This window comes from Haliotis rufescens, unplaced genomic scaffold (assembly GCF_023055435.1).
Source record: "Haliotis rufescens isolate VD_foot unplaced genomic scaffold, xgHalRufe1.0.p SCAF_6, whole genome shotgun sequence".
Classification (NCBI taxonomy): Eukaryota; Metazoa; Mollusca; class Gastropoda; order Lepetellida; family Haliotidae; genus Haliotis; species Haliotis rufescens.
In genome coordinates this window covers 5,182,835-5,208,055 of record NW_025964334.1, presented here as the reverse complement: position 1 = coordinate 5,208,055, position 25,221 = coordinate 5,182,835, and the positions used below count along the sequence as shown (strand labels likewise).

General features: G+C 40.8%; 43 non-coding genes across 43 annotated transcripts; all 43 read right to left on the bottom strand.

The window, feature by feature from the left end:
* Positions 1–211: 211 nt before the first annotated feature.
* Trnai-uau lies at positions 212–321 on the bottom strand. Its single transcript has 2 exons — positions 284–321; positions 212–247 (listed from the first exon to the last, which is right to left on the bottom strand). It is a non-coding gene; the product is annotated as a tRNA-Ile (tRNA).
* A 352-nt stretch (positions 322–673) lies between these two features.
* Positions 674–746, bottom strand: Trnat-ugu. Its single transcript has one exon. It is a non-coding gene; the product is annotated as a tRNA-Thr (tRNA).
* A 444-nt stretch (positions 747–1,190) lies between these two features.
* Trnat-cgu lies at positions 1,191–1,263 on the bottom strand. Its single transcript has one exon. It is a non-coding gene; the product is annotated as a tRNA-Thr (tRNA).
* Positions 1,264–1,350: 87 nt separating this feature from the next.
* On the bottom strand, positions 1,351–1,423 carry Trnat-ugu. Its single transcript has one exon. It is a non-coding gene; the product is annotated as a tRNA-Thr (tRNA).
* Positions 1,424–1,862: 439 nt separating this feature from the next.
* On the bottom strand, positions 1,863–1,935 carry Trnat-cgu. The gene has a single exon. It is a non-coding gene; the product is annotated as a tRNA-Thr (tRNA).
* Positions 1,936–2,022: 87 nt separating this feature from the next.
* Trnat-ugu lies at positions 2,023–2,095 on the bottom strand. The gene has a single exon. It is a non-coding gene; the product is annotated as a tRNA-Thr (tRNA).
* Positions 2,096–2,340: 245 nt separating this feature from the next.
* On the bottom strand, positions 2,341–2,450 carry Trnai-uau. The gene is made up of 2 exons: positions 2,413–2,450; positions 2,341–2,376 (listed from the first exon to the last, which is right to left on the bottom strand). It is a non-coding gene; the product is annotated as a tRNA-Ile (tRNA).
* Positions 2,451–2,802: 352 nt separating this feature from the next.
* Positions 2,803–2,875, bottom strand: Trnat-ugu. The gene has a single exon. It is a non-coding gene; the product is annotated as a tRNA-Thr (tRNA).
* Positions 2,876–3,319: 444 nt separating this feature from the next.
* On the bottom strand, positions 3,320–3,392 carry Trnat-cgu. Its single transcript has one exon. It is a non-coding gene; the product is annotated as a tRNA-Thr (tRNA).
* Positions 3,393–3,479: 87 nt separating this feature from the next.
* On the bottom strand, positions 3,480–3,552 carry Trnat-ugu. The gene has a single exon. It is a non-coding gene; the product is annotated as a tRNA-Thr (tRNA).
* Positions 3,553–3,991: 439 nt separating this feature from the next.
* Trnat-cgu lies at positions 3,992–4,064 on the bottom strand. The gene has a single exon. It is a non-coding gene; the product is annotated as a tRNA-Thr (tRNA).
* Positions 4,065–4,151: 87 nt separating this feature from the next.
* Positions 4,152–4,224, bottom strand: Trnat-ugu. Its single transcript has one exon. It is a non-coding gene; the product is annotated as a tRNA-Thr (tRNA).
* A 243-nt stretch (positions 4,225–4,467) lies between these two features.
* Trnai-uau lies at positions 4,468–4,577 on the bottom strand. Its single transcript has 2 exons — positions 4,540–4,577; positions 4,468–4,503 (listed from the first exon to the last, which is right to left on the bottom strand). It is a non-coding gene; the product is annotated as a tRNA-Ile (tRNA).
* A 352-nt stretch (positions 4,578–4,929) lies between these two features.
* On the bottom strand, positions 4,930–5,002 carry Trnat-ugu. Its single transcript has one exon. It is a non-coding gene; the product is annotated as a tRNA-Thr (tRNA).
* Positions 5,003–5,446: 444 nt separating this feature from the next.
* Positions 5,447–5,519, bottom strand: Trnat-cgu. The gene has a single exon. It is a non-coding gene; the product is annotated as a tRNA-Thr (tRNA).
* Positions 5,520–5,606: 87 nt separating this feature from the next.
* Trnat-ugu lies at positions 5,607–5,679 on the bottom strand. Its single transcript has one exon. It is a non-coding gene; the product is annotated as a tRNA-Thr (tRNA).
* Positions 5,680–6,118: 439 nt separating this feature from the next.
* Positions 6,119–6,191, bottom strand: Trnat-cgu. Its single transcript has one exon. It is a non-coding gene; the product is annotated as a tRNA-Thr (tRNA).
* Positions 6,192–6,278: 87 nt separating this feature from the next.
* Positions 6,279–6,351, bottom strand: Trnat-ugu. Its single transcript has one exon. It is a non-coding gene; the product is annotated as a tRNA-Thr (tRNA).
* Positions 6,352–6,594: 243 nt separating this feature from the next.
* On the bottom strand, positions 6,595–6,704 carry Trnai-uau. The gene is made up of 2 exons: positions 6,667–6,704; positions 6,595–6,630 (listed from the first exon to the last, which is right to left on the bottom strand). It is a non-coding gene; the product is annotated as a tRNA-Ile (tRNA).
* A 352-nt stretch (positions 6,705–7,056) lies between these two features.
* Trnat-ugu lies at positions 7,057–7,129 on the bottom strand. The gene has a single exon. It is a non-coding gene; the product is annotated as a tRNA-Thr (tRNA).
* A 444-nt stretch (positions 7,130–7,573) lies between these two features.
* Positions 7,574–7,646, bottom strand: Trnat-cgu. Its single transcript has one exon. It is a non-coding gene; the product is annotated as a tRNA-Thr (tRNA).
* Positions 7,647–7,733: 87 nt separating this feature from the next.
* Trnat-ugu lies at positions 7,734–7,806 on the bottom strand. Its single transcript has one exon. It is a non-coding gene; the product is annotated as a tRNA-Thr (tRNA).
* A 439-nt stretch (positions 7,807–8,245) lies between these two features.
* On the bottom strand, positions 8,246–8,318 carry Trnat-cgu. The gene has a single exon. It is a non-coding gene; the product is annotated as a tRNA-Thr (tRNA).
* An 87-nt stretch (positions 8,319–8,405) lies between these two features.
* Trnat-ugu lies at positions 8,406–8,478 on the bottom strand. Its single transcript has one exon. It is a non-coding gene; the product is annotated as a tRNA-Thr (tRNA).
* A 243-nt stretch (positions 8,479–8,721) lies between these two features.
* Trnai-uau lies at positions 8,722–8,831 on the bottom strand. The gene is made up of 2 exons: positions 8,794–8,831; positions 8,722–8,757 (listed from the first exon to the last, which is right to left on the bottom strand). It is a non-coding gene; the product is annotated as a tRNA-Ile (tRNA).
* A 353-nt stretch (positions 8,832–9,184) lies between these two features.
* On the bottom strand, positions 9,185–9,257 carry Trnat-ugu. The gene has a single exon. It is a non-coding gene; the product is annotated as a tRNA-Thr (tRNA).
* A 444-nt stretch (positions 9,258–9,701) lies between these two features.
* Trnat-cgu lies at positions 9,702–9,774 on the bottom strand. Its single transcript has one exon. It is a non-coding gene; the product is annotated as a tRNA-Thr (tRNA).
* An 87-nt stretch (positions 9,775–9,861) lies between these two features.
* Trnat-ugu lies at positions 9,862–9,934 on the bottom strand. The gene has a single exon. It is a non-coding gene; the product is annotated as a tRNA-Thr (tRNA).
* A 439-nt stretch (positions 9,935–10,373) lies between these two features.
* Trnat-cgu lies at positions 10,374–10,446 on the bottom strand. The gene has a single exon. It is a non-coding gene; the product is annotated as a tRNA-Thr (tRNA).
* An 87-nt stretch (positions 10,447–10,533) lies between these two features.
* On the bottom strand, positions 10,534–10,606 carry Trnat-ugu. The gene has a single exon. It is a non-coding gene; the product is annotated as a tRNA-Thr (tRNA).
* A 245-nt stretch (positions 10,607–10,851) lies between these two features.
* On the bottom strand, positions 10,852–10,961 carry Trnai-uau. Its single transcript has 2 exons — positions 10,924–10,961; positions 10,852–10,887 (listed from the first exon to the last, which is right to left on the bottom strand). It is a non-coding gene; the product is annotated as a tRNA-Ile (tRNA).
* Positions 10,962–11,314: 353 nt separating this feature from the next.
* Trnat-ugu lies at positions 11,315–11,387 on the bottom strand. The gene has a single exon. It is a non-coding gene; the product is annotated as a tRNA-Thr (tRNA).
* Positions 11,388–11,831: 444 nt separating this feature from the next.
* On the bottom strand, positions 11,832–11,904 carry Trnat-cgu. Its single transcript has one exon. It is a non-coding gene; the product is annotated as a tRNA-Thr (tRNA).
* Positions 11,905–11,991: 87 nt separating this feature from the next.
* On the bottom strand, positions 11,992–12,064 carry Trnat-ugu. The gene has a single exon. It is a non-coding gene; the product is annotated as a tRNA-Thr (tRNA).
* A 6,348-nt stretch (positions 12,065–18,412) lies between these two features.
* On the bottom strand, positions 18,413–18,485 carry Trnat-cgu. Its single transcript has one exon. It is a non-coding gene; the product is annotated as a tRNA-Thr (tRNA).
* An 87-nt stretch (positions 18,486–18,572) lies between these two features.
* On the bottom strand, positions 18,573–18,645 carry Trnat-ugu. The gene has a single exon. It is a non-coding gene; the product is annotated as a tRNA-Thr (tRNA).
* Positions 18,646–18,890: 245 nt separating this feature from the next.
* Positions 18,891–19,000, bottom strand: Trnai-uau. Its single transcript has 2 exons — positions 18,963–19,000; positions 18,891–18,926 (listed from the first exon to the last, which is right to left on the bottom strand). It is a non-coding gene; the product is annotated as a tRNA-Ile (tRNA).
* A 353-nt stretch (positions 19,001–19,353) lies between these two features.
* Positions 19,354–19,426, bottom strand: Trnat-ugu. The gene has a single exon. It is a non-coding gene; the product is annotated as a tRNA-Thr (tRNA).
* A 443-nt stretch (positions 19,427–19,869) lies between these two features.
* On the bottom strand, positions 19,870–19,942 carry Trnat-cgu. The gene has a single exon. It is a non-coding gene; the product is annotated as a tRNA-Thr (tRNA).
* Positions 19,943–20,029: 87 nt separating this feature from the next.
* Positions 20,030–20,102, bottom strand: Trnat-ugu. Its single transcript has one exon. It is a non-coding gene; the product is annotated as a tRNA-Thr (tRNA).
* A 751-nt stretch (positions 20,103–20,853) lies between these two features.
* Trnat-cgu lies at positions 20,854–20,926 on the bottom strand. The gene has a single exon. It is a non-coding gene; the product is annotated as a tRNA-Thr (tRNA).
* An 87-nt stretch (positions 20,927–21,013) lies between these two features.
* On the bottom strand, positions 21,014–21,086 carry Trnat-ugu. The gene has a single exon. It is a non-coding gene; the product is annotated as a tRNA-Thr (tRNA).
* Positions 21,087–21,331: 245 nt separating this feature from the next.
* On the bottom strand, positions 21,332–21,441 carry Trnai-uau. Its single transcript has 2 exons — positions 21,404–21,441; positions 21,332–21,367 (listed from the first exon to the last, which is right to left on the bottom strand). It is a non-coding gene; the product is annotated as a tRNA-Ile (tRNA).
* Between the last annotated feature and the right edge of the window lie 3,780 nt (positions 21,442–25,221).

Genomic DNA, 25,221 nt, shown 5'->3' with positions numbered 1-25,221 from the left:
TAACAGCTGCTGGTCGCGAGGGCTGGTCGATTGTAGTCAATAGTCTGTGTAAACACCATTCACGTTGGGTATTATCTTTCAGACTAAGGAAAATGTGTAAGTTTTGCTTAGAAGATGCATTTCACCTGCCACATGTCTGCTATAATGAGTGGTTGTGAATTGGAAGCGACAGTGTTGGTCCAACTGTCACAGCAGTAAATAAAATCAAGCATGCCCCGGGTGAGGCTCGAACTCACAACCTCCGCATTCCTCGTCCCATGGTGATCATGGGGAAGGTACTGACTATAAGTACGGCGCGCTAACCGATTGTGCCACCGGGGCAGCTGATAGACAGGTCAACATTTTCACTGCAAATCACTCAGCCACGTTTCAATCAGTCAAATACATTCTGATAAGGAAACTAATGAACATTTTACATGTTGAATTGAAAACAGAAGGCAGGTGAAGAAAAACATTAATTAGGTCAATAGGGGGTTCGGGTATTTTATCTCACTCTCTTCTTTACCTCTTAAGAAATATAGAATTTGGTTGTAAGCTGACCATTCTCACATGTTGATGCAGCTAAAACGAGTGCCGGTTGGTTTATTTGCCTCTAAGGAGAAATATAGTATCCGCATGACAGCAATCGTTTACTGACTCCTGGGTGATAAAAAAAACCTGTAAAAGAAGAATGAGCCCCCAGTGAGGATCGAACTCACGACCCCTGGTTTACAAGACCAGTGCTCTATCCACTGAGCTATGGAGGCAGTTAGCCATGGGTGGTGACTTATTAATCCTTATGTTCACTCTCGACAACTATACTCAGAAGCACAACTCCTGCAAAAGGAACTAAAATGACACATCTCAAACACACCTTCAACCAGTGCTATTACAACGGGTGTCTTATTTAAATGGAAAGTGAACAGATACATTTTGTACACTTTAAAATATGTGTTAAACGACACTTGCTGAGCCGAGTCAAGGCAAAGGCATCGGAAATTTGAAGGCTTGGGTGTCGATTTAAGATTTAAAAGGAGGCCTGCGCTTGGGTATCAAAGGGCACGCGCAACTCATGGGTTTTGTCGTCAATGTCACTGTCTTGATCACTCAATTGTTCCCGATCATGTGACAAATGATTGGCTTCAAAGTTGAGACTGCGTTCACTTCAATAGGAAAAAAACGATTGGATTTTCAAAATAAAGCTATAACATAGCCCCCGGTGAGGATCGAACTCACGACCCCTGGTTTACGAGACCAGTGCTCTTACCACTGAGCTACGGAGGCTGCTTCCACAGCACTTCCTCGTGGTGCTCCAATAAGAGGTTTTATCAATTCAACTGCAAAAGGCTAAAATTCCGGCAAAGGATATCTAGCCCCCAGTGAGGATCGAACTCACGACCCCTGGTTTACAAGACCAGTGCTCTATCCACTGAGCTATGGAGGCAGTTAGCCATGGGTGGTGACTTATTAATCCTTATGTTCACTCTCGACAACTATACTCAGAAGCACAACTCCTGCAAAAGGAACTAAAATGACACAAACACACCTTCAACCAGTGCTATTACAACGGGTGTCTTATTTAAATGGAAAGTGAACAGATACATTTTGTACACTTTAAAATATGTGTTAAACGACACTTGCTGAGCCGAGTCAAGGCAAAGGCATCGGAAATTTGAAGGCTTGGGTGTCGATTTAAGATTTAAAAGGAGGCCTGCGCTTGGGTATCAAAGGGCACGCGCAACTCATGGGTTTTGTCGTCAATGTCACTGTCTTGATCACTCAATTGTTCCCGATCATGTGACAAATGATTGGCTTCAAAGTTGAGACTGCGTTCACTTCAATAGGAAAAAAACGATTGGATTTTCAAAATAAAGCTATAACATAGCCCCCGGTGAGGATCGAACTCACGACCCCTGGTTTACGAGACCAGTGCTCTTACCACTGAGCTACGGAGGCTGCTTCCACAGCACTTCCTCGTGGTGCTCCAATAAGAGGTTTTATCAATTCAACTGCAAAAGGCTAAAATTCCGGCAAAGGATATCTAGCCCCCAGTGAGGATCGAACTCACGACCCCTGGTTTACAAGACCAGTGCTCTATCCACTGAGCTATGGAGGCATCTGATAGCTTGGGGAAAGGCGCCGCGGTTTTAACAGCTGCTGGTCGCGAGGGCTGGTCGATTGTAGTCAATAGTCTGTGTAAACACCATTCACGTTGGGTATTATAACTTTCAGACTAAGGAAAATGTGTAAGTTTTGCTTAGAAGATGCATTTCACCTGCCACATGTCTGCTATAATGAGTGGTTGTGAATTGGAAGCGACAGTGTTGGTCCAACTGTCATAGCAGTAAATAAAAGCAAGCATGCCCCGGGTGAGGCTCGAACTCACAACCTCCGCATTCCTCATCCCATGGTGATCATGGGGAAGGTACTGACTATAAGTACGGCGCGCTAACCGATTGTGCCACCAGGGCAGCTGATAGACAGGTCAACATTTTCACTGCAAATTACTCAGCCGCGTTTCAAGCAGTCAAATACATTCTGATAAGGAAACAAATGAACATTTTACATGTTGAATTGAAAACAGAAGGCAGGTGAAGAAAAACATTAATTAGGTCAATAGGGGGTTCGGGTATTTTATCTCACTCTCTTCTTAACCTCTTTAGAAATATAGAATTTGGTTGTAAGCTGACCATTCTCACATGTTGATGCAGCTAAAACGAGTGCCGGTTGGTTTATTTGCCTCTAAGGAGAAATATAGTATCCGCATGACAGCAATCGTTTACTGACTCCTGGGTGATAAAAAAAACCTGTAAAAGAAGAATGAGCCCCCAGTGAGGATCGAACTCACGACCCCTGGTTTACAAGACCAGTGCTCTATCCACTGAGCTATGGAGGCAGTTAGCCATGGGTGGTGACTTATTAATCCTTATGTTCACTCTCGACAACTATACTCAGAAGCACAACTCCTGCAAAAGGAACTAAAATGACACATCTCAAACACACCTTCAACCAGTGCTATTACAACGGGTGTCTTATTTAAATGGAAAGTGAACAGATACATTTTGTACACTTTAAAATATGTGTTAAACGACACTTGCTGAGCCGAGTCAAGGCAAAGGCATCGGAAATTTGAAGGCTTGGGTGTCGATTTAAGATTTAAAAGGAGGCCTGCGCTTGGGTATCAAAGGGCACGCGCAACTCATGGGTTTTGTCGTCAATGTCACTGTCTTGATCACTCAATTGTTCCCGATCATGTGACAAATGATTGGCTTCAAAGTTGAGACTGCGTTCACTTCAATAGGAAAAAAACGATTGGATTTTCAAAATAAAGCTATAACATAGCCCCCGGTGAGGATCGAACTCACGACCCCTGGTTTACGAGACCAGTGCTCTTACCACTGAGCTACGGAGGCTGCTTCCACAGCACTTCCTCGTGGTGCTCCAATAAGAGGTTTTATCAATTCAACTGCAAAAGGCTAAAATTCCGGCAAAGGATATCTAGCCCCCAGTGAGGATCGAACTCACGACCCCTGGTTTACAAGACCAGTGCTCTATCCACTGAGCTATGGAGGCAGTTAGCCATGGGTGGTGACTTATTAATCCTTATGTTCACTCTCGACAACTATACTCAGAAGCACAACTCCTGCAAAAGGAACTAAAATGACACAAACACACCTTCAACCACTGCTATTACAACGGGTGTCTTATTTAAATGGAAAGTGAACAGATACATTTTGTACACTTTAAAATATGTGTTAAACGACACTTGCTGAGCCGAGTCAAGGCAAAGGCATCGGAAATTTGAAGGCTTGGGTGTCGATTTAAGATTTAAAAGGAGGCCTGCGCTTGGGTATCAAAGGGCACGCGCAACTCATGGGTTTTGTCGTCAATGTCACTGTCTTGATCACTCAATTGTTCCCGATCATGTGACAAATGATTGGCTTCAAAGTTGAGACTGCGTTCACTTCAATAGGAAAAAAACGATTGGATTTTCAAAATAAAGCTATAACATAGCCCCCGGTGAGGATCGAACTCACGACCCCTGGTTTACGAGACCAGTGCTCTTACCACTGAGCTACGGAGGCTGCTTCCACAGCACTTCCTCGTGGTGCTCCAATAAGAGGTTTTATCAATTCAACTGCAAAAGGCTAAAATTCCGGCAAAGGATATCTAGCCCCCAGTGAGGATCGAACTCACGACCCCTGGTTTACAAGACCAGTGCTCTATCCACTGAGCTATGGAGGCATCTGATAGCTTGGGGAAAGGCGCCGCGGTTTTAACAGCTGCTGGTCGCGAGGGCTGGTCGATTGTATTCAATAGTCTGTGTAAACACCATTCACGTTGGGAATTATCTTTCAGACTAAGGAAAATGTGTAAGTTTTGCTTAGAAGATGCATTTCACCTGCCACATGTCTGCTATAATGAGTGGTTGTGAATTGGAAGCGACAGTGTTGGTCCAACTGTCACAGCAGTAAATAAAAGCAAGCATGCCCCGGGTGAGGCTCGAACTCACAACCTCCGCATTCCTCGTCCCATGGTGATCATGGGGAAGGTACTGACTATAAGTACGACGCGCTAACCGATTGTGCCACCGGGGCAGCTGATAGACAGGTCAACATTTTCACTGCAAATCACTCAGCCACGTTTCAAGCAGTCAAATACATTCTGATAAGGAAACTAATGAACATTTTACATGTTGAATTGAAAACAGAAGGCAGGTGAAGAAAAACATTAATTAGGTCAATAGGGGGTTCGGGTATTTTATCTCACTCTCTTCTTAACCTCTTTAGAAATATAGAATTTGGTTGTAAGCTGACCATTCTCACATGTTGATGCAGCTAAAACGAGTGCCGGTTGGTTTATTTGCCTCTAAGGAGAAATATAGTATCCGCGTGACAGCAATCGTTTACTGACTCCTGGGTGATAAAAAAAACCTGTAAAAGAAGAATGAGCCCCCAGTGAGGATCGAACTCACGACCCCTGGTTTACAAGACCAGTGCTCTATCCACTGAGCTATGGAGGCAGTTAGCCATGGGTGGTGACTTATTAATCCTTATGTTCACTCTCGACAACTATACTCAGAAGCACAACTCCTGCAAAAGGAACTAAAATGACACATCTCAAACACACCTTCAACCAGTGCTATTACAACGGGTGTCTTATTTAAATGGAAAGTGAACAGATACATTTTGTACACTTTAAAATATGTGTTAAACGACACTTGCTGAGCCGAGTCAAGGCAAAGGCATCGGAAATTTGAAGGCTTGGGTGTCGATTTAAGATTTAAAAGGAGGCCTGCGCTTGGGTATCAAAGGGCACGCGCAACTCATGGGTTTTGTCGTCAATGTCACTGTCTTGATCACTCAATTGTTCCCGATCATGTGACAAATGATTGGCTTCAAAGTTGAGACTGCGTTCACTTCAATAGGAAAAAAACGATTGGATTTTCAAAATAAAGCTATAACATAGCCCCCGGTGAGGATCGAACTCACGACCCCTGGTTTACGAGACCAGTGCTCTTACCACTGAGCTACGGAGGCTGCTTCCACAGCACTTCCTCGTGGTGCTCCAATAAGAGGTTTTATCAATTCAACTGCAAAAGGCTAAAATTCCGGCAAAGGATATCTAGCCCCCAGTGAGGATCGAACTCACGACCCCTGGTTTACAAGACCAGTGCTCTATCCACTGAGCTATGGAGGCAGTTAGCCATGGGTGGTGACTTATTAATCCTTATGTTCACTCTCGACAACTATACTCAGAAGCACAACTCCTGCAAAAGGAACTAAAATGACACAAACACACCTTCAACCACTGCTATTACAACGGGTGTCTTATTTAAATGGAAAGTGAACAGATACATTTTGTACACTTTAAAATATGTGTTAAACGACACTTGCTGAGCCGAGTCAAGGCAAAGGCATCGGAAATTTGAAGGCTTGGGTGTCGATTTAAGATTTAAAAGGAGGCCTGCGCTTGGGTATCAAAGGGCACGCGCAACTCATGGGTTTTGTCGTCAATGTCACTGTCTTGATCACTCAATTGTTCCCGATCATGTGACAAATGATTGGCTTCAAAGTTGAGACTGCGTTCACTTCAATAGGAAAAAAACGATTGGATTTTCAAAATAAAGCTATAACATAGCCCCCGGTGAGGATCGAACTCACGACCCCTGGTTTACGAGACCAGTGCTCTTACCACTGAGCTACGGAGGCTGCTTCCACAGCACTTCCTCGTGGTGCTCCAATAAGAGGTTTTATCAATTCAACTGCAAAAGGCTAAAATTCCGGCAAAGGATATCTAGCCCCCAGTGAGGATCGAACTCACGACCCCTGGTTTACAAGACCAGTGCTCTATCCACTGAGCTATGGAGGCATCTGATAGCTTGGGGAAAGGCGCCGCGGTTTTAACAGCTGCTGGTCGCGAGGGCTGGTCGATTGTATTCAATAGTCTGTGTAAACACCATTCACGTTGGGTATTATCTTTCAGACTAAGGAAAATGTGTAAGTTTTGCTTAGAAGATGCATTTCACCTGCCACATGTCTGCTATAATGAGTGGTTGTGAATTGGAAGCGACAGTGTTGGTCCAACTGTCACAGCAGTAAATAAAAGCAAGCATGCCCCGGGTGAGGCTCGAACTCACAACCTCCGCATTCCTCGTCCCATGGTGATCATGGGGAAGGTACTGACTATAAGTACGGCGCGCTAACCGATTGTGCCACCGGGGCAGCTGATAGACAGGTCAACATTTTCACTGCAAATCACTCAGCCACGTTTCAAGCAGTCAAATACATTCTGATAAGGAAACTAATGAACATTTTACATGTTGAATTGAAAACAGAAGGCAGGTGAAGAAAAACATTAATTAGGTCAATAGGGGGTTCGGGTATTTTATCTCACTCTCTTCTTAACCTCTTTAGAAATATAGAATTTGGTTGTAAGCTGACCATTCTCACATGTTGATGCAGCTAAAACGAGTGCCGGTTGGTTTATTTGCCTCTAAGGAGAAATATAGTATCCGCGTGACAGCAATCGTTTACTGACTCCTGGGTGATAAAAAAAACCTGTAAAAGAAGAATGAGCCCCCAGTGAGGATCGAACTCACGACCCCTGGTTTACAAGACCAGTGCTCTATCCACTGAGCTATGGAGGCAGTTAGCCATGGGTGGTGACTTATTAATCCTTATGTTCACTCTCGACAACTATACTCAGAAGCACAACTCCTGCAAAAGGAACTAAAATGACACATCTCAAACACACCTTCAACCAGTGCTATTACAACGGGTGTCTTATTTAAATGGAAAGTGAACAGATACATTTTGTACACTTTAAAATATGTGTTAAACGACACTTGCTGAGCCGAGTCAAGGCAAAGGCATCGGAAATTTGAAGGCTTGGGTGTCGATTTAAGATTTAAAAGGAGGCCTGCGCTTGGGTATCAAAGGGCACGCGCAACTCATGGGTTTTGTCGTCAATGTCACTGTCTTGATCACTCAATTGTTCCCGATCATGTGACAAATGATTGGCTTCAAAGTTGAGACTGCGTTCACTTCAATAGGAAAAAAACGATTGGATTTTCAAAATAAAGCTATAACATAGCCCCCGGTGAGGATCGAACTCACGACCCCTGGTTTACGAGACCAGTGCTCTTACCACTGAGCTACGGAGGCTGCTTCCACAGCACTTCCTCGTGGTGCTCCAATAAGAGGTTTTATCAATTCAACTGCAAAAGGCTAAAATTCCGGCAAAGGATATCTAGCCCCCAGTGAGGATCGAACTCACGACCCCTGGTTTACAAGACCAGTGCTCTATCCACTGAGCTATGGAGGCAGTTAGCCATGGGTGGTGACTTATTAATCCTTATGTTCACTCTCGACAACTATACTCAGAAGCACAACTCCTGCAAAAGGAACTAAAATGACACAAACACACCTTCAACCACTGCTATTACAACGGGTGTCTTATTTAAATGGAAAGTGAACAGATACATTTTGTACACTTTAAAATATGTGTTAAACGACACTTGCTGAGCCGAGTCAAGGCAAAGGCATCGGAAATTTGAAGGCTTGGGTGTCGATTTAAGATTTAAAAGGAGGCCTGCGCTTGGGTATCAAAGGGCACGCGCAACTCATGGGTTTTGTCGTCAATGTCACTGTCTTGATCACTCAATTGTTCCCGATCATGTGACAAATGATTGGCTTCAAAGTTGAGACTGCGTTCACTTCAATAGGAAAAAAACGATTGGATTTTCAAAATAAAGCTATAACATAGCCCCCGGTGAGGATCGAACTCACGACCCCTGGTTTACGAGACCAGTGCTCTTACCACTGAGCTACGGAGGCTGCTTCCACAGCACTTCCTCGTGGTGCTCCAATAAGAGGTTTTATCAATTCAACTGCAAAAGGCTAAAATTCCGGCAAAGGATATCTAGCCCCCAGTGAGGATCGAACTCACGACCCCTGGTTTACAAGACCAGTGCTCTATCCACTGAGCTATGGAGGCATCTGATAGCTTGGGGAAAGGCGCCGCGGTTTTAACAGCTGCTGGTCGCGAGGGCTGGTCGATTGTATTCAATAGTCTGTGTAAACACCATTCACGTTGGGTATTATCTTTCAGACTAAGGAAAATGTGTAAGTTTTGCTTAGAAGATGCATTTCACCTGCCACATGTCTGCTATAATGAGTGGTTGTGAATTGGAAGCGACAGTGTTGGTCCAACTGTCACAGCAGTAAATAAAATCAAGCATGCCCCGGGTGAGGCTCGAACTCACAACCTCCGCATTCCTCGTCCCATGGTGATCATGGGGAAGGTACTGACTATAAGTACGGCGCGCTAACCGATTGTGCCACCGGGGCAGCTGATAGACAGGTCAACATTTTCACTGCAAATCACTCAGCCACGTTTCAATCAGTCAAATACATTCTGATAAGGAAACTAATGAACATTTTACATGTTGAATTGAAAACAGAAGGCAGGTGAAGAAAAACATTAATTAGGTCAATAGGGGGTTCGGGTATTTTATCTCACCTCTCTTCTTTACCTCTTAAGAAATATAGAATTTGGTTGTAAGCTGACCATTCTCACATGTTGATGCAGCTAAAACGAGTGCCGGTTGGTTTATTTGCCTCTAAGGAGAAATATAGTATCCGCATGACAGCAATCGTTTACTGACTCCTGGGTGATAAAAAAAACCTGTAAAAGAAGAATGAGCCCCCAGTGAGGATCGAACTCACGACCCCTGGTTTACAAGACCAGTGCTCTATCCACTGAGCTATGGAGGCAGTTAGCCATGGGTGGTGACTTATTAATCCTTATGTTCACTCTCGACAACTATACTCAGAAGCACAACTCCTGCAAAAGGAACTAAAATGACACATCTCAAACACACCTTCAACCAGTGCTATTACAACGGGTGTCTTATTTAAATGGAAAGTGAACAGATACATTTTGTACACTTTAAAATATGTGTTAAACGACACTTGCTGAGCCGAGTCAAGGCAAAGGCATCGGAAATTTGAAGGCTTGGGTGTCGATTTAAGATTTAAAAGGAGGCCTGCGCTTGGGTATCAAAGGGCACGCGCAACTCATGGGTTTTGTCGTCAATGTCACTGTCTTGATCACTCAATTGTTCCCGATCATGTGACAAATGATTGGCTTCAAAGTTGAGACTGCGTTCACTTCAATAGGAAAAAAACGATTGGATTTTCAAAATAAAGCTATAACATAGCCCCCGGTGAGGATCGAACTCACGACCCCTGGTTTACGAGACCAGTGCTCTTACCACTGAGCTACGGAGGCTGCTTCCACAGCACTTCCTCGTGGTGCTCCAATAAGAGGTTTTATCAATTCAACTGCAAAAGGCTAAAATTCCGGCAAAGGATATCTAGCCCCCAGTGAGGATCGAACTCACGACCCCTGGTTTACAAGACCAGTGCTCTATCCACTGAGCTATGGAGGCAGTTAGCCATGGGTGGTGACTTATTAATCCTTATGTTCACTCTCGACAACTATACTCAGAAGCACAACTCCTGCAAAAGGAACTAAAATGACACAAACACACCTTCAACCACTGCTATTACAACGGGTGTCTTATTTAAATGGAAAGTGAACAGATACATTTTGTACACTTTAAAATATGTGTTAAACGACACTTGCTGAGCCGAGTCAAGGCAAAGGCATCGGAAATTTGAAGGCTTGGGTGTCGATTTAAGATTTAAAAGGAGGCCTGCGCTTGGGTATCAAAGGGCACGCGCAACTCATGGGTTTTGTCGTCAATGTCACTGTCTTGATCACTCAATTGTTCCCGATCATGTGACAAATGATTGGCTTCAAAGTTGAGACTGCGTTCACTTCAATAGGAAAAAAACGATTGGATTTTCAAAATAAAGCTATAACATAGCCCCCGGTGAGGATCGAACTCACGACCCCTGGTTTACGAGACCAGTGCTCTTACCACTGAGCTACGGAGGCTGCTTCCACAGCACTTCCTCGTGGTGCTCCAATAAGAGGTTTTATCAATTCAACTGCAAAAGGCTAAAATTCCGGCAAAGGATATCTAGCCCCCAGTGAGGATCGAACTCACGACCCCTGGTTTACAAGACCAGTGCTCTATCCACTGAGCTATGGAGGCATCTGATAGCTTGGGGAAAGGCGCCGCGGTTTTAACAGCTGCTGGTCGCGAGGGCTGGTCGATTGTAGTCAATAGTCTGTGTAAACACCATTCACGTTGGGTATTATAACTTTCAGACTAAGGAAAATGTGTAAGTTTTGCTTAGAAGATGCATTTCACCTGCCACATGTCTGCTATAATGAGTGGTTGTGAATTGGAAGCGACAGTGTTGGTCCAACTGTCAGAGCAGTAAATAAAAGCAAGCATGCCCCGGGTGAGGCTCGAACTCACAACCTCCGCATTCCTCGTCCCATGGTGATCATGGGGAAGGTACTGACTATAAGTACGGCGCGCTAACCGATTGTGCCACCGGGGCAGCTGATAGACAGGTCAACATTTTCACTGCAAATCACTCAGCCACGTTTCAAGCAGTCAAATACATTCTGATAAGGAAACTAATGAACATTTTACATGTTGAATTGAAAACAGAAGGCAGGTGAAGAAAAACATTAATTAGGTCAATAGGGGGTTCGGGTATTTTATCTCACCTCTCTTCTTTACCTCTTAAGAAATATAGAATTTGGTTGTAAGCTGACCATTCTCACATGTTGATGCAGCTAAAACGAGTGCCGGTTGGTTTATTTGCCTCTAAGGAGAAATATAGTATCCGCATGACAGCAATCGTTTACTGACTCCTGGGTGATAAAAAAACCCTGTAAAAGAAGAATGAGCCCCCAGTGAGGATCGAACTCACGACCCCTGGTTTACAAGACCAGTGCTCTATCCACTGAGCTATGGAGGCAGTTAGCCATGGGTGGTGACTTATTAATCCTTATGTTCACTCTCGACAACTATACTCAGAAGCACAACTCCTGCAAAAGGAACTAAAATGACACATCTCAAACACACCTTCAACCAGTGCTATTACAACGGGTGTCTTATTTAAATGGAAAGTGAACAGATACATTTTGTACACTTTAAAATATGTGTTAAACGACACTTGCTGAGCCGAGTCAAGGCAAAGGCATCGGAAATTTGAAGGCTTGGGTGTCGATTTAAGATTTAAAAGGAGGCCTGCGCTTGGGTATCAAAGGGCACGCGCAACCCATGGGTTTTGTCGTCAATGTCACTGTCTTGATCACTCAATTGTTCCCGATCATGTGACAAATGATTGGCTTCAAAGTTGAGACTGCGTTCACTTCAATAGGAAAAAAACGATTGGATTTTCAAAATAAAGCTATAACATAGCCCCCGGTGAGGATCGAACTCACGACCCCTGGTTTACGAGACCAGTGCTCTTACCACTGAGCTACGGAGGCTGCTTCCACAGCACTTCCTCGTGGTGCTCCAATAAGAGGTTTTATCAATTCAACTGCAAAAGGCTAAAATTCCGGCAAAGGATATCTAGCCCCCAGTGAGGATCGAACTCACGACCCCTGGTTTACAAGACCAGTGCTCTATCCACTGAGCTATGGAGGCATCTGATAGCTGGGGGAAAGGCGCCGCGGTTTTAACAGCTGCTGGTCGCGAGGGCTGGTCGATTGTAGTCAATAGTCTGTGTAAACACCATTCACGTTGGGTATTATAACTTTCAGACTAAGGAAAATGTGTCAGTTTTGCTTAGAAGATGCATTTCACCTGCCACATGTCTGCTATAATGAGTGGTTGTGAATTGGATGCGACAGTGTTGGTCCAACTGTCAGAGCAGTAAATAAAAGCAAGCATGCCCCGGGTGAGGCTCGAACTCACAACCTCCGCATTCCTCATCCCATGGTGATCATGGAGAAGGTACTGACTATAAGTACGGCGCGCTTTTTTTTTTTTTTTCTTGATAAAATTTATTCACTTGAACGTATTACAGACGCAGACAGTGCTGACACTGCCACCACAAAATAAAAAGGTTATCACAGAAGTAGGGTGGCAGTGGATAACATTCCGATTCTACAGACAGAAAATATGAGAAATAGTTTTTTACATTTGATTATCTAAACAGGTCTTTACATATACAAAAAGTGGAATGCAGATTGAACATGCTCTTTACACGTTACACGTTACATGTTTCTATTCTAGAGGAGGTTTGAGAACAATCTCATTTCCATCTAATGTGATAAATGTATTGGTCATTATATATCTTTGAATAAAGATATGTAATTGATTCATTTTTGAATAGTGAAACAACAAAAAGCTGAAATGACGCTTAATCAAAGATTTGAAAAAAGCTTTCATGTGAAATGAGATTGTTTCCTGACTCATAATAACTCTTCTTTTAAATACAGCAATTCGATATATTGACAATACAATGTTCATGAAGGGTTTACATGACAACTTCTTTTCTGGCAGGAATCCAAACAGTAACCAGAGGTATAATTGTCCAAGACTAAACCCTGAATCTTGACAAACATCTGTCAACATGTCAATTAATAGAGATTGCAAGGAAGATAACTCTTGGCAGAAGATAAACAAATGTAAAATGTCCTCTGTTTCATTTTGACACACAGGACAAACATCAGTGTTTGACAATCCAATTTTGCACAGTTTATCATATGTAAAGATAATATTGTGAGCAATTTTAAAATCCAACTGTATAGAGTCTGTTGATTTATCTTTCTGCCACACATTCAGCCAAATATCTTTCCAATTAATGTCCAAAGCAATATTATTCCAAAAAGAAATAGCAACTGGCTTTTTGAAGTGTTTTTGTCTGAATATTTCGTAGCAAAATTTAGCTGTTAAAACTTCAACTGACATGTCCTGTCCATCAATCGTGCAGAAGATGTCTCCAGAGGGAAGGTTTTTGCCAACATCAGACAAAATGATATTTTTCCATTCTGATGGAAGCGCGTATAAAATGATTGCATAGCATTGTTGTATAGTGTTTATGTCCATTTCAGGTAAAGTATCATGTACAATGTCTACAATAATTTGTGAGGACATGAATTTTGGAATAACTTCAAAACAAATATGTTTAATACAAATAATTCCTCTTGAAATAAACGATTGAAACATTAATGTTTTTCCATTGAAAGTAATTAATGGATTTTTGAAAAGTGGTTGATTCATGATATCATCTACATTTTGAAGCAAGGGTCTTTTCCCTCCAGTAATTTCATTCCATGCAGATAATAGCTCAGCATAAAATCGGCTTATGTCTTGTAAATCACCCTTATTATGTTCAAGAGATAAAACATGAATTCCCAAGTTCATTTTCAGAAGATGTGACATAAAATATAGCATTGTTTGTTTCCAAATACAATTAAGCTGGGAATTAGAAAAAGCCCTCAGCAACTTAAGTCTCAGTGCATATTTTTTAAAACACAACTTTGGTATATTCAGACCACCATCTAAACAAATACCAATACAGGTATCTGATGTTATTTTGGCAGTTTTATTGTGCCACAAGAATTTACTAAACATATGAGTAAATCTATGCTCAACCCATTGTGGGACAGGTAGTACAGTAAATGCATACCATAAGCGGGAACTCATAAGGATATTTATTACAACTGCTCTACCCTGTAGAGTAAGTTGTCTACGTAACCATGAATTTAACAATGTTTGAATTTTGTCCATTTTCTTTCTCCAATTCAACGTTTCACACATTGCTTTATCCTTGCCGAAATAAATGCCTAATATTTCAACACAATCTTTTTTGATTTTAACCGGGACGTTGATTGAACAGCCACGAAGGTTATTTTTACCCAATAACAAAACTTCTGATTTTTCGATGTTGATTTTTGCTCCCGTTCCTTCACAGTATGAGTTAACTGTGCTAAATGTTTCTTCGACGGAGTTGACATCTGAAACAGTGATTGAAGTGTCATCAGCATGTTGATATATCAAAGAATAAATGTCATTGTTGATACTTATTCCGTGGATTTCAGGATTGTTCTTAACTAGGAGATTAAGTGGCTCTGACACCAAAACGTACAGCATGGAGCTCATTGGATCTCCTTGACGAACACCACGAGTTAAAGGAAAATAAGGCGTCAAATGGCCATTGCATTTAACAGAACTATGCATATCAGTATAGAGAATTTTAATCCATGAAATGAAGGAATCTCCAAAGTTAAATTTTCTGAGAATTTGAAATAAGTATTGATGTGAGACCCGGTCAAAAGCTTTCTCTTGATCTATTTTGATGAGATATGAATCATCATCATCACGATTATTTACAATGTCAATAACATCTCTTAGGGAGTGAAGGTTGTTAGCTATGTCTCTTCCTGGTACACAGCAAGGTTGTTCAGGGGAGACAATTGAGGACATGACAGTTCGTAATCTTAATGACAACACTCTGGATATTAGTTTACAATCTACATTTATCAATGAAATAGGCCTGTAACATTTAATGTCTCTCTTGTCACCTTTCTTTTTATAAATAAACTAATTATACTCTTTTTCATGGTACGTGAAAGACTGTTTTCTTTGTGTACACAATCGACAACTTGTATGAAGAAGGGGCATAAAATGTTCCAAAACTTCAAATAAAACTCAACTGTTAGACCATCTGGGCCTGGTGATTTATTTTTCTGCATACCTTTGAGTGCCACGGTAAGCTCACTCTGAGAAATATGTACTTCGCATGAATTCCTCTCATCTTCAGAAAGCTTGTCCTTGATATTATTAACAATCTCCTGTTGTTTTTCTACATTACAGTGTTCAGCAGTGAATAAAGAGGAGTAAAATTGTTGAGCAGTATCCAAGATATCCTCTGTGTTGTTGGCTATTGTACCATCTCCTCTGAATAATTCTTTGATTGAGTTTGCTTGCTGTTTTGTTTTTTCTAGATTTAAAAAGTATGAGGTATTTCTGTCGGAATCGAGAGTCCACTGTGCCTTTGACCTGAGAATAGCTCCTTTGCATTTGTTAATCTCGTATGTCTCCAGCTCATTTTCTATTGATTGTAAAACAGAAGATACATAGCCAGGAATGGAGGATATCTTATGATATTCTTTTCTAAGCTTATTTTGAATTTTAAAATAATCAGCTTTTTCGTGATTGCTTTTTTTAGATGCATAATACCTGGAAAACTTTTTGAACTGATATTTCAAGTTATCCCACCATATCAATGGTTCAGTCTTAAGTAAAGGGCACCCTTTTGCCTCTTCTATTATTTCATTGATCTTTTGATAAAATGCGCAATCGTCAAGAAGCTGATTATTAAAAATCCATACACCAGGACCCCTTTCTATAGGAGAAAAGTCTAACCTTGAAACAACAATATTGTGATCACTCACAGAGGAATATCTAATGTAACAGTTGATAATATTTGAAATAAGGTTTCTTGAAACAAATATCATATCAATCCGAGATTGTTTAATAACTCCTAATACAGACTGTATTCGAGAAACTCTTTTTTGTCATAGTTCTTGTACCGCCATATATCAATTAGGTTGTTTTTGTGAAGAAAGGTGTTTAACACATTGCTACTTTGGATGTTAAACGTTGTGTTATTGGGACCTTTATCAAGTGAAGGATCAAGAATTTCATTAAAATCTCCAGCGCAAATTAAATGCTCATGATTAACCCATTTCATTAAATTATTGAAAAATAGTATTCTCTCTCTAGGATCGTTTGGGGCATACACATTTAATAAAATCACTGTTTTATCTTCAAGAGATAGAGACGCCTTTAGTAGTCTTCCATCAATGTCTTTTTCAAGCATGGCCACCTTTTCTTCAAAGTCAGGAGAGATCAAAAGAGCAACTCCTTTTCTAGCATTAGCAGCATTAGAGTATAAAATTGTTCCTGGCCATAAATATTTATATTTTTCAATGAATTCATCAGACCAAAAGGTCTCCTGCAAAAAGGCAATATTGACATGGGAGTTCGTTAGTAGAGAGAATACATTTTGCATTTTTGTGACATCACGGAGTCCATTCACATTCCATGACCATGTTGTGACCATTGCAAATATAAGCATGACATGTATGTACAAACACATTATTAGTTTATACACCATTCTCAGACACGCCAGATATTTCTCGTCGATCATTAACCTTTTCTTCTTTCTTCTTCTTTTGTTCATATTTTTTACTTTCTCTCAATTTATTTTTTAAGTCATTGTTCTGAAGTACACAGTCTGTGATCTCGGGTTGTAGTTTATTTCTTCTTCCTCTTTTCTTCGAAGATTTGTTCCATTTAGAAGGTGTTATATTTTCATGTCCATCTTGAGGAAACGACTGTCTCGTTGTCTTATCCTCACTCTCCATGTAATCTCCAACACGGTTATTGGTACAGGGAATTTCAGAGGCTTCATCAAGTTTTTCCTCTTCATTTTCTTCTCCTTTTTCCTCTATTGGTCTATCTTTGTTCTTTTTCTTTTCTTGAGGTTCAAAGTTCTCAACAGATGAATCATCATTATCTTCATCACATGACCCTTCAGAGGCTAGTTCCTTTTCTAGCTCCGACTCCTCTGACATGCTGTACTGACCGTTGTCTTCCTCGTCTAGGAAACAGCTGCAGCTACCAATAGGTAGAGAGCACAGTTCACAACTACGTTTAAGTGTTCTTTCTGTGTTGCAGTTTTTGGCAATGTGGCCATGTCCGTTGCACTTAAAGCATTTGGTCTTTGGGCATTCTTTAACCATATGGTCGACCGAGTTGCATTTAAAACACAATCTTTCTTGATTATTATGAATCACACAAAAGTATCGATATCCATCTAATGTGTTGAAACCCATGGAGTATGGCAAGGATTTACACACGGGGGGAAAAGCGACGCGCACATACCTTGTACCATCAAAAATGTTGGTGCCTTTCAGGGTCCTGTGTTTAATATCACTTTTCAAAGTGATACCCCTTTTGATCATCATGTTTTCAATTTCCTCATCATCAATGTAGGGTGGAAGGTGTAGGAATGACACTACAACGCTTTCACTATGCAGTAACCTGAAGTTAATGGGTGTACCTCCTATTTCTAAGTCATCAGTTTCTGCAAGAATCCTTGCTTCGTTACTGTCTGGGACAGTGACATCATAGCATTCTGTTCCTTTAAGAACGCACGCCCATACATCGGACACATATTCCAATAGCGCACAAGATAATATACTAGCACTAATCACTTTGTTGTTACCAACATTCACTTCAATAGTGCAATCTTTCAGGTATTTTCTCTTCTGTTTGGTGTCCGCCATTTTGAACCCAGTGAGCGTGGGAGATTCAAAGACAACCAAAGTCAATAGCATGCACAAACGTGCATGCAAATGTTTATGGTCTTCACACAACTACATATCAAAGTGTTGCCTACCTTGTTAGCGTAAATCTGGTATTCTACGGAACTTGTGAACGATTTAATCTGAGAATCTGTGTTGCTCGATCGTCAGCACGTCCACACACCTCCGAAGCAAGGGAGGTAACCTCTATCCACTGAGCTATGGAGGCAGTTAGCCATGGGTGGTGACTTATTAATCCTTATGTTCACTCTCGACAACTATAATCAGAAGCACAACTCCTGCAAAAGGAACTAAAATGACACATCTCAAACACACCTTCAACCAGTGCTATTACAACGGGTGTCTTATTTAAATGGAAAGTGAACAGATACATTTTGTACACTTTAAAATATGTGTTAAACGACACTTGCTGAGCCGAGTCAAGGCAAAGGCATCGGAAATTTGAAGGCTTGGGTGTCGATTTAAGATTTAAAAGGAGGCCTGCGCTTGGGTATCAAAGGGCACGCGCAACTCATGGGTTTTGTCGTCAATGTCACTGTCTTGATCACTCAATTGTTCCCGATCATGTGACAAATGATTGGCTTCAAAGTTGAGACTGCGTTCACTTCAATAGGAAAAAAACGATTGGATTTTCAAAATAAAGCTATAACATAGCCCCCGGTGAGGATCGAACTCACGACCCCTGGTTTACGAGACCAGTGCTCTTACCACTGAGCTACGGAGGCTGCTTCCACAGCACTTCCTCGTGGTGCTCCAATAAGAGGTTTCATCAATTCAACTGCAAAAGGCTAAAATTCCGGCAAAGGATATGTAGCCCCCAGTGAGGATCGAACTCACGACCCCTGGTTTACAAGACCAGTGCTCTATCCACTGAGCTATGGAGGCATCTGATAGCTTGGGGAAAGGCGCCGCGGTTTTAACAGCTGCTGGTCGCGAGGGCTGGTCGATTGTAGTCAATAGTCTGTGTAAACACCATTCACGTTGGGTATTATAACTTTCAGACTAAGGAAAATGTGTCAGTTTTGCTTAAAAGATGCATTTCACCTGCCACATGTCTGCTATAATGAGTGGTTGTGAATAGGAAGCGACAGTGTTGGTCCAACTGTCAGAGCAATAAATAAAAGCAAGCATGCCCCGGGTGAGGCTCGAACTCACAACCTCCGCATTCCTCATCCCATGGTGATCATGGGGAAGGTACTGACTATAAGTACGGCGCGCTAACCGATTGTGCCACCGGGGCAGCTGATAGACAGGTCAACATTTTCACTGCAAATCACTCAGCCACGTTTCAAGCAGTCAAATACATTCTGATAAGGAAACTAATGAACATTTTACATGTTGAGTTGAAAACAGAAGGCAGGTGAAGAAAAACATTAATTAGGTCAATAGGGGGTTCGGGTATTTTATCTCACCTCTCTTCTTTACCTCTTAAGAAATATAGAATTTGGTTGTAAGCTGACCATTCTCACATGTTGATGCAGCTAAAACGAGTGCCGGTTGGTTTATTTGCCTCTAAGGAGAAATATAGTATCCGCATGACAGCAATCGTTTACTGACTCCTGGGTGATAAAAAAAACCTGTAAAAGAAGAATGAGCCCCCAGTGAGGATCGAACTCACGACCCCTGGTTTACAAGACCAGTGCTCTATCCACTGAGCTATGGAGGCAGTTAGCCATGGGTGTTGACTTATTAATCCTTATGTTCACTCTCGACAACTATACTCAGAAGCACAACTCCTGCAAAAGGAACTAAAATGACACATCTCAAACACACCTTCAACCAGTGCTATTACAACGGGTGTCTTATTTAAATGGAAAGTGAACAGATACATTTTGTACACTTTAAAATATGTGTTAAACGACACTTGCTGAGCCGAGTCAAGGCAAAGGCATCGGAAATTTGAAGGCTTGGTTGTCGATTTAAGATTTAAAAGGAGGCCTGCGCTTGGGTATCAAAGGGCACGCGCAACTCATGGGTTTTGTCGTCAATGTCACTGTCTTGATCACTCAATTGTTCCCGATCATGTGACAAATGATTGGCTTCAAAGTTGAGACTGCGTTCACTTCAATAGGAAAAAAAGATTGGATTTTCAAAATAAAGCTATAACATAGCCCCCGGTGAGGATCGAACTCACGACCCCTGGTTTACGAGACCAGTGCTCTTACCACTGAGCTACGGAGGCTGCTTCCACAGCACTTCCTCGTGGTGCTCCAATAAGAGGTTTTATCAATTCAACTGCAAAAGGCTAAAATTCCGGCAAAGGATATCTAGCCCCCAGTGAGGATCGAACTCACGACCCCTGGTTTACAAGACCAGTGCTCTATCCACTGAGCTATGGAGGCATCTGATAGCTGGGGGAAAGGCGCCGCGGTTTTAACAGCTGCTGGTCGCGAGGGCTGGTCGATTGTAGTCAATAGTCTGTGTAAACACCATTCACGTTGGGTATTATAACTTTCAGACTAAGGAAAATGTGTAAGTTTTGCTTAAAAGATGCATTTCACCTGCCACATGTCTGCTATAATGAGTGGTTGTGAATTGGAAGCGACAGTGTTGGTCCAACTGTCAGAGCAGTAAATAAAAGAAAGCATGCCCCAGGTGAGGCTCGAACTCACAACCTCCGCATTCCTCATCCCATGGTGATCATGGGGAAGGTACTGACTATAAGTACGGCGCGCTAACTTATGTTCACTCTCGACAACTATACTCAGAAGCACAACTCCTGCAAAAGGAACTAAAATGACACATCTCAAACACACCTTCAACCAGTGCTATTGCAACGGGTGTCTTATTTAAATGGAAAGTGAACAGATACATTTTGTACACTTTAAAATATGTGTTAAACGACACTTGCTGAGCCGAGTCAAGGCAAAGGCATCGGAAATTTGAAGGCTTGGGTGTCGATTTAAGATTTAAAAGGAGGCCTGCGCTTGGGTATCAAAGGGCACGCGCAACTCATGGGTTTTGTCGTCACTGTCACTGTCTTGATCACTCCATTGTTCCCGATCATGTGACAAATGATTGGCTTCAAAGTTGAGACTGCGTTCACTTCAATAGGAAAAAAACGATTGGATTTTCAAAATAAAGCTATAACATAGCCCCCGGTGAGGATCGAACTCACGACCCCTGGTTTACGAGACCAGTGCTCTTACCACTGAGCTACGGAGGCTGCTTCCACAGCACTTCCTCGTAGTGCTCCAATAAGAGGTTTCATCAATTCAACTGCAAAAGGCTAAAATTCCGGCAAAGGATATCTAGCCCCCAGTGAGGATCGAACTCACGACCCCTGGTTTACAAGACCAGTGCTCTATCCACTGAGCTATGGAGGCATCTGATAGCTTGGGGAAAGGCGCCGCGGTTTTAACAGCTGCTGGTCGCGAGAGCTGGTCGATTGTAGTCAATAGTCTGTGTAAACACCATTCACGTTGGGTATTATAACTTTCAGACTAAGGAAAATGTGTAAGTTTTGCTTAAAAGATGCATTTCACCTGCCACATGTCTGCTATAATGAGTGGTTGTGAATAGGAAGCGACAGTGTTGGTCCAACTGTCAGAGCAATAAATAAAAGCAAGCATGCCCCAGGTGAGGCTCGAACTCACAACCTCCGCATTCCTCATCCCATGGTGATCATGGGGAAGGTACTGACTATAAGTACGGCGCGCTAACCGATTGTGCCACCGGGGCAGCTGATAGACAGGTCAACATTTTCACTGCAAATCACTCAGCCACGTTTCAAGCAGTCAAATACATTCTGATAAGGAAACTAATGAACATTTTACATGTTGAGTTGAAAACAGAAGGCAGGTGAAGACAAACATTAATTAGGTCAATAGGGGGTTCGGGTATTTTATCTCACTCTCTTCTTTACCTCTTAAGAAATATAGAATTTGGTTGTAAGCTGACCATTCTCACATGTTGATGCAGCTAAAACGAGTGCCGGTTGGTTTATTTGCCTCTAAGGAGAAATAGTATCCGCGTGACAGCAATCGTTTACTGACTCCTGGGTGATAAAAAAACTGTAAAAGAAGAATGAGCCCCCAGTGAGGATCGAACTCACGACCCCTGGTTTACAAGACCAGTGCTCTTTTTTTTTTTTTTTTTTCTTGATAAAATTTATTCACAGGAATATAATACAAACGCAGACAGTGCTGACACTGCCACCACAAAGATAAAAAGGATATCACAGAAGTTGGGTGGCAGTGGTTAACATTTGAATTCTAAAGACAGAAATATGAGAAATAGATTTTTACATTTGATTATGTACACACAAGTTTGTAATTGATTCATTTTTCAATAGTCAACAATCATTAAACTAAAAAGACACTTTATGAAAGATTTGAAAAAATCTTTCATGTGAAATGAAATAGTATAAATAACTTATAATTGAGCTAATCAAGAGGATGTTTCAAAAGAATGTCATTCCCATCTAACTCGATGAGGTCATTAGACATTATGTATTTTTGAATAAAGACATGCAATCTTTTCATTTTTGTGTAATGATACAAAAGAAATGTGAGATGTCTTTTTACCAAGGATTTGAAAAATGTGTTTATGTGAAAAGAGACTGTACCTAGGCTTATAACAACTCTTCTCTTAAATACTGCCAACCGATAAATTGATAACAGTATATCCAACAATGGTTTTGCCGACACACTTCTCTCAGGAAGAAACCCAAACAATAACCACAGCGAGAATTGTCCAAGAGTGAACCCAGTATCTTGACACACATCAGTGAGGATGTCAACAAATAGTGATTGTAAGAACGATAACTCTTTACAGAAGATGAACAAGTGCAGCACATCTTCTTTTTCATTTTCACAAACTGGACAAATATCTGTGTCTGTCAAACCAAAATGGCTGAGTCTGTCATATGTGTAAATAATGTTATGGGAATCTTAAAATCTAGTTGTATACATTCGGCTGATTTGTCATTTTGATACACATTAACCCAAACATCTTTCCAGTTGATGTCAAGAGATATATTATTCCACCAATTCATGGCAACTGGTTTTTTAAAATATTTTGTTCTGAAAATTTCATAACAATATTTCACCGTAAACAGCTGCACTGATACATCTTCGTTCGCTATAGGACAAAGTATTTCTTTACAAGGAGGATTTCTGACAGCATCAGACAATATGATCTGTTTCCAATCTGTTGGAAGCGCATATAAAATAACAGCATAACCATTCTTGATTGTGGCCACATCAACATCAGGTATTGTTTCTTGTACAATTTCAACAATACTATCAGGTGACAAAAATTGTGGTATAACTTCATAGCAAATATCTTTTATGCAAGTGATCCCACCGTCAATGAATGATTTAAACAACAAAGTTTTGTTCATATACAAAATTAGAGGGTTGTTGAATAAAGGCTGACACATTATATCCGGTAAAGTGGTAGGTTTGCTTCTCTTACCACCACTGATGTCCTCCCAGGCAAGCAACAACTCAGCATAAAAAGGATTTACATGCAACATATCTTTTTTGTCAAACTTTAAACATAGTATGTTTGATTGTAATCCCATATTTAAATATTTTGAAAAGAAGAAAGACATAGTTGCTTTCCATAATGAGTCTAAATTACAATCTAAGAAAGCTTTTAACAGTTTCAATCTTAAAGCATACTTTTTAAGGCACAAATTGGGTGTATTTAAACCACCTTCTGTACATTTGCCCATGCATGTCACAGCTGCTATTTTTGGCTTTTTATTTACCCATAAGAATTTTGAAAACATTTTGGAAAAGGCTACTTCTACCCAGTGTGGCACTGGTAACACTGTAAAAGAGTACCATAATCTAGAGGCAATGAGGATGTTTAAAACCGTGGCTCTGCCCTGCAGTGTGAGTTGACGTTGAATCCATGAATTAAGTAGAGTTTGAATTTTATTTATCTTTTTCGTCCAATTTAGTGTCTCACAAGTGGCCAAGTCAGAGCCAAGATATATTCCCAGAAGTTCAACACAATCTTTTTTAACCTTCACGGGAAGACTAATGTTACATTTATTGAACTTGGCTTTACCAAGAAGTAACACCTCCGACTTTTGTAAATTGATCTTGGCTTGAGTTGCTTCGCAATAATATTTAATTGTTTCAAAAGTATTTTCCACTGACTGTGAGTTGCACACTGTAATAGTAGTGTCATCGGCATGTTGATATATTAAAGATGAAACATTGCCAATGTTGATGCCTTGAATATGTGGGTTCTCTTTTATTAACAAATTTAATGGTTCAGAAATAAGCACAAACAGCATGGAACTCATCGGGTCCCCTTGCCTTACTCCACGGGATAGTTTGAAATATGGACTTAAATGTCCATTACACTTGACAGAACTTTTAATGTCTGTATACAAAATTCTAATCCAGGATATAAAATTATTCCCAAAATTGAATTTTTGTAAAATATCCAACAAGTAATTATGTGAAACTCTATCGAAAGCTTTCTCTTGATCTACTTTAATTAAAAATGCATCTTTATCTTCACTATCCACTATATCAACTACATCCCTGACCGAATGTAAATTGTGTGCAATGTCTCTCCCTGGTACACAGCAGGATTGTTCGGGGGAGATAATATCTGACATTACAGACTTGAGTCTAAGCGACAATGTGCGTGATATTAATTTACAGTCAACATTGATCAGTGAAATAGGTCTGTAACATTTTAAATCTCTTTTATCACCTTTATTTTTATAGAATAAGCTGATAATACTGGTTTTCATAGAACGAGATAATTCCTTCTCTTCAAAGATACTCTGTGTAACATGATGGAAAAGAGGACATAAAATCTCCCAAAACTTGAGGAAGAATTCAACAGTTAAACCATCTGGACCTGGTGTCTTGTTATGTTTCATTCCTTTCAGTGCCTCTGTCAACTGTTTTTCAGAAATGGGAAGATCACATTTAACTTTTTGTTCATCATTAATCGATTTCTGAATCATATTTACAACTACTTGTTCTTTTACTTGATCAAATCCCTCATCTGTATATAACTTGGCATAAAATGATTGTGCTGCGTCTATAATGTCCTCTGTATTCCGTATCGTTGTTCCATCTTCAGTTATAAGTTCTTTGATTGAATTAGCTTGCTGTTTTGACTTTTCTAAATTTAAGAAATAGGAAGTGCATCTGTCAGATTCAAGAGTAAATTGTGCTTTTGATCTCAAGATAGCACCCCTACAGGTGTTGTTGTCATATTCTTCTAATATATGTTCTAAATCACACAGTTGTGTAGATTGATACCCCGGTGTTGAAGCTAATTTTTGATATTCAATTCTAAGTTTATTTTGAATGTTGTAATAATCATTTTTTGCCAGTCTACTTTTTTTGCTTGAATGAGATTTTGAAAACTTTTTAAATTGATATTTCAAGTTGTCCCACCACATAAGTGGCTCTGATGTAAAAAGTGGACATACTTTTGCTTCCTCAATAATATGACGAATTTTATTATAAAACATACCAT